We start from the raw sequence: 11,538 nt of genomic DNA on the forward strand, positions 1-11,538 counted from the left end.
GTGTTTCAGGCAGAGCTGTAGGATGTGGTTTCTTGTGTAATCCACAGAGATTAGCTCCAACACATATTTAAACTCTCCTCTAGGAGCAACCTTAGTGGTAAAACAAGAAGATAAACAGATGTATACACACCCTGGCACAAAATTATCACTTATGTTTGGCTTCCTAGTCTCCTCGTGTTACTTATTTATCTTAACTTCTCTCTGAAATCAGGGAACACAGAATCTCAATCAGTTGACATTTTTCTACTGAGTTACCCAATAGTCTGATCATACCCCTAAGACTTTTTTAAATTATTTCACTCATAATCCCAAATCTGCTTTGCTTCCTCATCTTAGTACACTGTAATTTGATTTCAAAATGAGGACAGTTGTCAGTAATGCCACATTCATTCATCTATTTTACAATTCCATGTACTTAGAACTATGAAGATATGTTAATAACATCCATTCCAATAAGCCACCCTAAATTTATTATCATGAAACAAGACCTCAAGAAAGAGAATTCAAAATCATCCATGTATTTTCAATGTATTGCAATAAAGCCTTTATCAATAGACTTCCCTGTGCACATGGTGGTCAAATTGCTGGTGAAAACCAGCCAGATCTATTACAAGCTTTCTCATGGCTTCTAGGAAACCCAAGTGAGCCTTTTTTGATACTGGGAAGGGATAAAGCAGGGAAGGGATAAACAGTGATGTAAGAATTGGCTAGACAAAAGTAATGACTCTCATTACAAAGTGAGTATTTTAAAGCAAAAGAGCCTGTTGGGAATATTGTTTCATAAAATAGTGGTTTTTTTTTTAATTAACTTTTTAAAATTCAATTAGTTAACATATAGTGTACCATTAGTTTGAAATGCAGATTTCAGTTATTCATCCATAGCATATAATAGCTAATGCTCAGTACTTACTGTTATAGCTTCTTGAAAGCAGAATTTTTACCCCCTGAGCCACCCAGGCGCCCTTGAAAGCAGAATTTAAGATCATATTTTCTGATTACTTCCATGTAGTACAACACTTTCCTGCTAGCAACCTTCAAAACATACTGTTTGTAAGAGGAATTTCTTTAATAATAAATAAATAGGAATTTATTTTAATTTATAATTATATAAAATAAATAGGAATTTATTTAAATTTATTTAAATATTGCACACTGTTTCATTGTTCATAAATAAGGTGATGATATTATAGCCATTAGTTTGTAGCACTGATATATCACTTTCTTTTTACTTCTCAGTGCATTCACTTTGCACAAAATAGATATATATTTTAAACGAATCTGAATCTGTGGCAAACTTTTAAAAAACCCTATACAGTAAAGTTTATCATTTTAAGTAATCTCAATTATCTTCCTCAATTGTGATAGTACATCCTTCTATCCAGGCCAGATATTGTATGAGGGATTTGAAGAGACATACTTTTTAAATTTCACTTTTCTCATTGGCAAAATGCTGATCATGATCCTACAATAATATACACTTACAATTTTCTGATGAAAATTTATTTATTTATTTTAAGATTTTATTTCTTTATCAGAGAGAGTGGGCGAGAGAGCAAGCACAGGCAGACAGAATTGCAGGCTGAGGCAGAGGGAGAAGCAGGCTCCCGGCCGAGCAAGGAGCCCGATGTGGGACTCAATCCCAGGACGCTGGGATCATGACCTGAGCCAAAGGCAGCTGCTTAACCAACTGAGCCACCCAGGCATCCCTTTTGATGAAAATTTAATCTGTATAAACAATATATTTGCTGTAATGCGTGGTTCATGGAAAACATCTTATTTAATTATAAGCAACAACAGTATTAGAAATTAAGTAAATATGTCTATAATATTTAAAGTTTTAACACATAATTCCAGTGATTTGCCTTATTTTCTCAAATCCCTTTACCACTTTCATTGACAGAGTCAAATGTACTTTTTCTACCAGTAGGCAACTCTTTGTCTTTTGTCAGAAAGATGGCCTTGTGAATTATTTATAATAGAGATATTAGCAATAATAATAATAATAATAAATAGCAATGAATATGTTTAACAAGTTTTCTTAACTAATTAGGGTTCTTAGACATCAATTAGAGGAACCACCTCTGGAAAGCAAATTAATCTGCAAGACATTCCAGAATTAACAAGTCAGTCAGATACAGGGTTGTCCGCAAACTGAAAGGTGAAGCAAAAGGACTAGGTTTGGAAAATAGGTAATGACAGTGAAAAAAATGATCAAATTTTGGGGCAAAATAAATTCTTAGGTGTCCTTTCAATGGAGTCCTGGGCTTTATGTAGCAGAAACTCTGGAGATTATCTCAATCCATTGGAGTCACCCCGTTTATTAGCTTGCTATTGACAAAGTTATTTACAAACTCTAGAGCAAGAGGTTATAATGTAGAAAACTGATGGTAATGCACAAGATTCTTGTTAACAATAATGCAAGTTAGTGCGTTTTCATTAGAAAACATAAATTCTATATCCCAAATTATGGGCCCAGAGCACTTCTGCTGCACAACTCTGCTTATATCCCAAATAACCATGTGAACTAGTTTTAATATCTGCTTCTCTTATTAATTTTTGAATAAAAATTCTTGACACAAGTATTTTATAATTGTGTGATAATCATGCATTTAATTTCTTGGAGAACAAAACACCTTAGAAGAGAAATGGAAAAACATTTCAACACCTTTATTTTAAGATTCTATAGACAAATGGTCATCAAATTGGTAAGATATGTAAGACTTGAACAAAATTATCAACTAACTAGATATGCTTTATATTACAGAACACTCCCAACAACCGCAGACTACATATATCTTAAGCCATGATTTTCTTTGCAAAGGTCAACATTGATAATGTTCTAGTCATACCTCCGTGTACCAGGAAAGAAGTAGCATATTTCTTGAAAGACGCAGCTATCAAAGCTCCATTGGGAAACCATAAAGATGGAGAAGGGATTTGCAAATTATATATCTGATAATGGACATCAACTCTGATTATTAAAAAATGAATAAAAATAAAATACCTTACTTAACCAGAGTATCCAATTTTACATGTGAAGAAAATTATTGAAGAGACATGTCACCAAAAGGATATAGATGGCTTATAAGCATATGACAAATTTCTCAACATTTAGACATTAAAGAAATACAAATTAAAATCATAATGAGACATGCATACATATCTATTAGAATGGCTAAAATTAAAAGGCTAATTGTAATTCGTCTGAGCTAGATTGAGAAGTGACAAAAAATCTAAACTGTTGTTGGCATATATCATGATACCACCACTTTGGAAAATAGTTTGAAAAATTTTTTAAATGCAAAATATGTTGCAGTTACACGAATAGCCATTTTACTACTAGGCATTTAACCAAGAGAAACAAACCCTATGTTCGTACAAGAACTTGTATATGAATTTCATAGCAGCTTTATTTTTAAGAATTGGAAACAGTGAAATGTTCATCAATGTCCATCAATAGAGCAAAGACAAATTATGATCTATTCATTAAAGAGAGATTACTATTCAACATCAAAATGAACTATTTACAATTGGAGATTCTCAAAGTAATGGTGCTGAGAAAATAAAAGCTAGGCAATAAATAGTATATACTGTGTGATTCCATGACTATAAAAGAATCTAGAAAATACAAATTTATATATAGTCACAGTCATCAAATATATTGGTGTGATTTTAGTGCCTTCTTCTGTGCTCCCATAGCTTCCTACACTTGGATCTCCGAGCATTTGTTACACCATGTGAAAATATGAACTCTTTTTCTTTATTCTGTCTTACTAGAATAAGAATCCTTGAAATTTTATGGACATTTGAACTCTCAGTTATAAGCAGAAATTCTATCACACAGTAAATTTCCAAATATAAAGGCCAGAGTTTTACAATGACTTCTAAGCTTTTACATGATCTAGCCACTCATTTAACCTCTGTGACCTCTTTCCCTGCTACTGTTCAGTCCCTCACAGTGGCCTCCTTGCTATTCCTCAGATATGCCAGGCACGATCCAACCTTATGGCCTTCAAGATACCAATTCCTTTGTCTAGAGTGACCTTATTGCTGATAGTTCAGGGCAAATTCATCACCTTTCCCTACCTTTGTTCAATTGTCAGGTTCATTTAACTACCCTGATCTTCCTATTAAAATTTTTAACTCCCCATCCCCTGCCTAGCAACCTTGATTTTTCTCACCCTGATCGAATTTTCCTTTTCCCCCATTGTACTCATCATTTTTGAATACACTATGCAATTTATATTAAGGTTTATAGCTTTTAATTGTCTCACCCATTAAAATAAAAGTTCTACAAAGCCAAGTATTTCATTTACCAGTGTAGTCTGAAGTAATATCTGCCATATAATAAGTTCAGGAGACAATTGGTATATTTCAGAAAAAATTAATGTTGAGAGTATACTGAATTTCAGAAGTCATTTCAATATTTTTTCCAAAAATAAACTATGTGAAACGTACCTTAAATTTACTTTCAAAATATATTATAGCATATAATGGACAAAATAAGATAAAATGAGACAAAAAACAGCAAAATAAAACAAAAGCCTTAAAGAAACAATCATATAAATAACCATTTCAAACCTACTTAAAAATTGCATAATACCACACTCCTAGATCCTCTCTGAATGCTCTAAAATAACCCTTCAAAGGAATTACGTTTTTAAAAATAACAGATTTTTTGGCAAATAATTTAATAAAAGTTTCATTCATCTATGTAGATCATAAAAATGTTTTTAATAAGCATGAAATGATAACTCTGAAGTGTGCTAAAATGAAACCACCTGCTAAGTGTGAGAGAACAAAAATAAACATCATTTTTCCAAATAAGAGGAATTTATTACCTTTGAATCAAAGCATGTGGATTTATTCAAACTGGCAATAAAGGAATATGGAAACACAATCCATAGAAAGTCATATTTTAGTTTTCTAAAAGACTTCATAGTAAAGAGTATATATTTTTGAAATGCTACATAATGCTACATAATGACAAGATGACAGGTTGTGACAAATAGCATTTTAAAAGCTCTACACATAATGGAAAGGAAGGTGTCATTCCCTATAATTTTATATATGTCATTAATATACTATATCTTGATACAACAATACCAAACAGATGTATATCAAAGACTAAATCATTTTTAATGGAACATAATAATTTGAACCTACATCTATTAATCATTTTTTTTCGATCTAACATTTATACTCTCGCTAAACATTTTATCAGTTGTCGACAAAATTTAAAAAAAATAGGATAAAAAGTTGTGTTTGGAGAAGTAGCTTTTCTTTGAAATTTGCATTTAAATGAAAATATTTGCTGATATTTTCAAAACTTTAAATGTAATTTTATATATATCTGACCTATCAGATGATATAAAATTTTTGGAGAAAATATGACATAGTTTTTTGATCTTGGTTGAAGGTATTAATAAAGAGCAAATGTTTGTATTTTTTGTATTGTGATATCTTAGTTAATAAACATGAATAACTGGTATAAAATAAGTTTTTAAAAAAATTTTATTTATTTCCTTGACAGAGATCACAGGAAGGCAAAGAGGCAGGCAGAGAGAGAGGAATGGAAGCAGGCTCCGTGCTGAGAAGAGAGCCCACTGTGGGACTCAATCCCAGGAACCTGGAATCATGACCTGAGCCGAAGGCAGAGATTTTAACCCACTGAGCCACCCAGGCGCTCTAAAATATGTTTTTTTTCCTTTTTTTAAAGATTTTATTTATCCATCTGACAGAGAGAAATCACAAGTAGACAGAGAGGCAGGCAGAGAGAGAGAGAGGGAATCAGGCTCCCTCTGAGCAGAGAGCCCGATGTGGGACTCGATCCCAGGACCCCGAGATCATGACCTGAGCGAAGGCAGCGGCTTAACCCACTGAGCCACCCAGGAGCCCTAAAATATGTTTTCTTTTAATATAGAATCATAGTTCTTGCAAAAATATGGAACTAGCTGGAACTGAATGCCTCCTTCAAGGTCAGCTCTGGAGAAATTATGCAAGTGTAATATAGAACTATTTCAGATATGAACCAAAAACAAAGAAATGATGATAAATTCCTTAAAAGACTCAAAGTTGCTCTTGACTGGTATGTTTCAAGCTCTATTCCTGGTTTGAGGACAGTTTTTAACAGGCCTGTCACTGTAGAAATCAGCTGGATGTTTAGAGGCTATCAGAACTGTACAAAAACCTTGAAGGGGTAAAGACTTGAAAATTCTTTAGAGAGATTAGCTCCCTAAGGCATTATTCATCCACACATTTTCCTCCAAACAATTAAGGCTGATGGATGAGGGGCACCTGAGGGGCTCTCTCATCACGTGGGTGGTGGGTTAAGCCTCTGCCTTCATCTCAAGTCATGGTCTCTGGGTCCTGGGATCCAGCCCCACATCAGGCTCTGCTCAAAAGGAAGACTGCTTCCCTCCCTGCTTGCCTGTCTATCTGCTTACTTGTGATCTCTCTCTCAATCTCTCTCTCTCTCTATGTGTCCAATAAATAAATAAAATCTTATAAAAAAAGCTGATGGATGCTAAGTTATGAAAACGGCTCCCTCCAAATGATGCTTCTTCATAAGGATTTAAGAATTTAAAATTGTAAGAATTTAAAATTGAAACTTGATTGTAGGATTTATCTTATAGAATAACATCAAGTGATGGCAGTTATTATTAGTTCTGAAGTATTTGTGATTCTGAATTCTTGGCCTCATTAGTAAATTTATTTTTAATAAAGTATTATTTAATATATAATAATATATATAATATACTATATATAACATATATATAGTATATAATAAATTCATCCATTTATTTAATATTTATTTATTATTATTATTATGTATTTATTTATTAACTCAAACACAAGAAAATGAATGACCTGATTGAAAAATTGGCAAGGACTGGAACAGACACCACACTGAAGAAGATTTTGAGATGGCAATAATGATATGAAAAGATGCTGTGATGATCCACAGCATGTCTAATTAAGGAATTGTAAATTAAAAGAACAATGAGGGGCGCCTGGATGGCTCAGTGGGTTAAGCCACTGCCTTTGGATCAGGTCATGATCTCAGGTCCTGGGATCGTGTTACACGTTGGGCTCACTGCTCAGCAGGAGCCTGCTTCCCTTTCCCTCTCTCTCTCTCTCTGACTGCCTCTCTGTCTTCTTGTGATCTCTCTCTGTCAAATAAATAAAATCTTTTTAAAAAATAAATAAATAAATAAAACAATGATATATCACTACACATCTATTAGAATGGCTAAAATCCAAAATACTGACAACATAAAATGCTTTTGACGATGAGGAACAAGAGAAACTCTCATTCATTCTGGTGAGAACACCAAAATGGTGCTACCCTTTGGAAGACAGTTGGGCAGTTTCTTACAAAACTAAACATATTCTTACCATATGATCCAGCAATCGTGCTCCTTGGTACTCACCCCAAAGAGCGAAAACTTTGTGTACACAGAATCCTGCATATAAACCTGTGTTTGTAACAGCTTTACCCATAAGTGCCAAGAGTTGGAAGTAACCAAGATGTCCTTCAGGAGGAGAATGGATAGATAAACTGTGGTCCATTGAAACAATGGGATATGATTCAGCGATAAAGAGAAATGGCTATCAAGCAATGAAAAGACATGGAACAAACTTAAAATCCGTCATAATAAGTGAAAGAAGTCAATTTGAAAAAGCTTCATGTTGCATGTTTCCAGCTATATGACCTTCTAGAAAAGGCAGAACTATGCAAATGGTATAAAGGTCAGCGGTTTGTAGCAGTTAGGAGAGGAGGAGGATGAACAGGCAGAGCACAGAGGATTTTTAGGCCAGTGAAAATGTTCTGTATGATATGTAAGATATTTTAGATACATATCGCTACACAGTTGTCAAAATGTATAAGATACTATACCAAGAGTGAACTCTATGAGAAAAGGTTTTTTAAAGATTTTATTTATTTACTTGACAGGCATCAAAGCAGGCAGAGAGGCAGGCGGGGAAAGCAGGGGTTGGAGGAAAGCAGGCTCCCTGCCAAGCAGAGAGTCTGGTCTGGGGCTCGATCCCAGGACCGTGAGATTATGACCTGAGCTGAAGGCAGAAGCCTTAACCCACTGAGCCACCCTGGTGCCCCACCAAGAGTGAACTCTAATGTAAACTGTGGACTTTGGGGTGATAATGATGTGTCAGTGTAGGGTCAGTGAGCATGAAAAATTATCACCGTGGTACAGGATGTTGATAATGGGGAAGGCTGTGTGTATGTGGGGAAAGGGAATTTTACTTTGACCCCAAACTACTCTAAAAAATGCAGTCTGTTAAAAAAAACTTTATAATGCAATATAATACAAAACAAGAATGCATATCAAGAGAGAAATAATGTTTAAAGGGAACGAAGAACTTCAGTAATGTGTACCTAGGGATTTTGATTGCACATTTGTAGGAAGTTTACATTGTCATTAGCAATTGTTTATCTGTGAAGTAGAAGTAACATAAAGAGTGATGAAAACTCAAAAACGCAACACTAAAAAAATGCCATCTATGGGCTCTTAAAAAATGGAACAAAATTTGCTTGGCTTTTTATGCGTTGTGGGGAATGAAGGGACAGAATTTAAATTCAGCTTTATAAAAGATTGGATAATATGTTTCTACAAAGAAGGCTCCTCTGAGTAACATAGAAATGGACATGGTAGCAGAAAGTGGAAAAAAGGTTACATCTCTTGTGAGCTCACGTTCTCTGAAACCCTGTCACTTAGTGGAGACAGTAACTGTTCGATGAGAGCAAATGGTAGTCTTTCAGATTCCCGGGATTTTCACTAAGAATCGTGAATGGATTTTTTAAAAAATATATGAAGAATGTCTACAGTGCAAGTACCTGCAAATAACTGACATTTTGGAGAGAATATTTTAATCAGCAGAGAAGGTAAAAATGAAAAAAGTTCCACAATCAGAGTAAACATATGGGATTAAAAATAAAAGATAAAAAAATTTTTTTAAAGGACTTTAAACAAAAGTCCTTTTAAGAGACAGTTGGCTGTTTAAACCAAAAGTACAACTCACTAAGAGAATCACCGCATTATTTATTGGGGTAGAAGGACCTGGAATGTGGAAAGGCCCATTCTGCAGAGGAAAAAATAGAATCACTAACAGGCCTCATGCCTTGCACAGCCAGTGGCTAGAATCCCTGCCTCATGAGACCCTGTGCTAGAAGGCCGCTAGAACCATCTCAACTATATTAGTCTATCTTGGAAGCCACAAGTGTTTGCCCAGTTAAGAGCACGGTAACAATAAGTCACGTTAAGTTATAATGATTATAGATACCTTTAAAAGCCTTGTCAAGTTCCTTTTTGAGTAACCCTCACCCCACCCTTAGAGAAATTTATCTGTGGTTCACCTCTTTGAAATACCTCATTGTTGTTCCACATTTACTATAGCCAAAAAAAAAAAAAAAAAAGCTTTTTATTAACAAAGTGTTCAAAGGGGGCGCCACTGTAAACAATGACAGTTTTCGCTGCCGGGACAGTTTTGTTGCAGAAACAGCTGAAAGCACTCAGGTCAGACAGAGCCAAGGGCTGGAGGGATTTTTAAAATTACAAAAACCGAACCAAATCAAACCAAAACAATAATCAAAACCAATGGCCAAGATTTCAAAATTGCTACTAAAGGTATGACATTCTCCTAAGACATGTGAGTGACTTGATCAATATATTTATATATTTATATTTGAAGAAGGAACTATTTGATGCAGCAAATCCACGTTGATTAAAAATGACCAGATATGGGGGCTCCTGGGTGGCTCAGTGGTTTAGGCCTCTGCCTTCGGCTCAGGTCATGATTTCAGGGTCCTGGGATGGTACCCCACATTGGGCTCTCTGCTCAGCGGGGAGCCTGCTCCCCCGCCTTCTCTCTGCCTGCCTCTCACCTACTTGTGATCTGTCTGTCAAATGGATAAATAGGATCTTTAAAAAAAGAATTACTAGGTGTGAAATATTCGAGGGTATGGGAAGGAAAATGATTTCACCTGATCTGACTAGGAAGTGGTTGAAGCCTGAATTAAAGTGCTATAAAAAGAGTAAAGACCTGGGAATTATATGGGGAAAAAATCCCTAGAAAAACAACAATAATAACTGGCTGCACTTTATTGATCCAGATCCTGCGGTAGACAAAGAAGAGCTGGTTTTAGCCAGAGGATGATCTCCGTTTGTCTTCATGATCTGGCATTTCCTGCAAGCCAGGCATGGGGCTCTGCACTAGAGCTGCAAATGCTGGGGGGCCCTCACTGTCCCTTTACTCTTCTCAGCGAGACAACGGGCATGTCCATGGTGCAGTGTGACAGGTTTTACCACAGGGAGATAAAAGACTGCCAAGGGTAGGTTGGAGCTGGGAAAAGCCACTTAGGAACAGATTTTCAGGGGAGGTGATAGACAAGAGCAAAGCGAAGAATGAGGATGAGTGTGTTAAGTTTCAAATTGCCAGGAGGCAGCACAGTGCATTCGGGAATCTACAGCAAGTTCATGACTACTGACAGCTGATCTGGCAGCATCACCTGGGGTTGGAGGCTGAACCCCGGGGTTAACACTGGGGGTGAGATGGTTTGTATACTATGCCGAGGAGGTGAGGTACTACACTGTGGGGGCACAGGGAGCTACCAGAGGAATTCAAATATTAGAATCGTAACCATAATAGAGTATTTAATTGCATCCTAGCTTTCATCAAGGGTAAGATGCACTATAGTTTATGTTCGACTAAGAAAGAGAAATGCTGTCAGTTAAACTAGGATATGTCATCAAGTGCAAGGTGAGTGCCACCTTAAGAGATATTAGAATGGGGGGGGAGGACAAATCTTAGAACAAGTAAACTGTGGTACTAGAATAATTAAGAAAGTTCGAACTCTTGGATCAACAAAAAAAGTGATTATTGCATCCCATGTGCCCCAAACTATATTAAGTCTTAGAACAAGAGACATTCTCATCTTGATGCCTCGCAGCTGTTAGACCCAAGGTACAGAGGGCAGTAGCCAACGACCAGCAGGCCCCAAGTGCCATGTGCAGACTCTAAGAGCAACTGCATTTGAGAGAGGAAACAGTTGAGAGTGGGCTTTCTGAGGTAGAGAATTACTAGCTGGGAAAGTAGGAAAATTGACACAGAATCACAGCGCCCGGAGGAAATACAAATGTCACCCACTCCCAGTGCAGAGAGACAGAAGCCTAGCTGCAAAGGAGACAGGAGAGGATGAGTAGGGCAGGGCATGTGCTCCACTCTTGGGAAGGAGTCTGGGCGGAGAGCATGCCTGTCCTTAACTCTGGGCCCAAGGAGACAGCAGTTCCTTGGCCACCCGTCCCTGGGGCAGACATGCGCTAGCCACCAGGCGCCTACTCTGAACTCGCAGAAACAGCTCCCTGAAATAACGGGGAGTCAGATGCCATCTTCCTCCAGGATGTGGAAGCTCGGAGGAGGCACGAGGTTTAAGGGGAAGGAGTGGGCACAGTCCCACAAACTCTCTAATCTGTGCACGGGCCGTGTGTAGGGATCCTGTCGCCTCCTCTCTCCTGTGGT

Source organism: Mustela lutreola, chromosome 12 (genome assembly GCF_030435805.1).
Source record: "Mustela lutreola isolate mMusLut2 chromosome 12, mMusLut2.pri, whole genome shotgun sequence".
NCBI lineage: Eukaryota > Metazoa > Chordata > Mammalia > Carnivora > Mustelidae > Mustela > Mustela lutreola.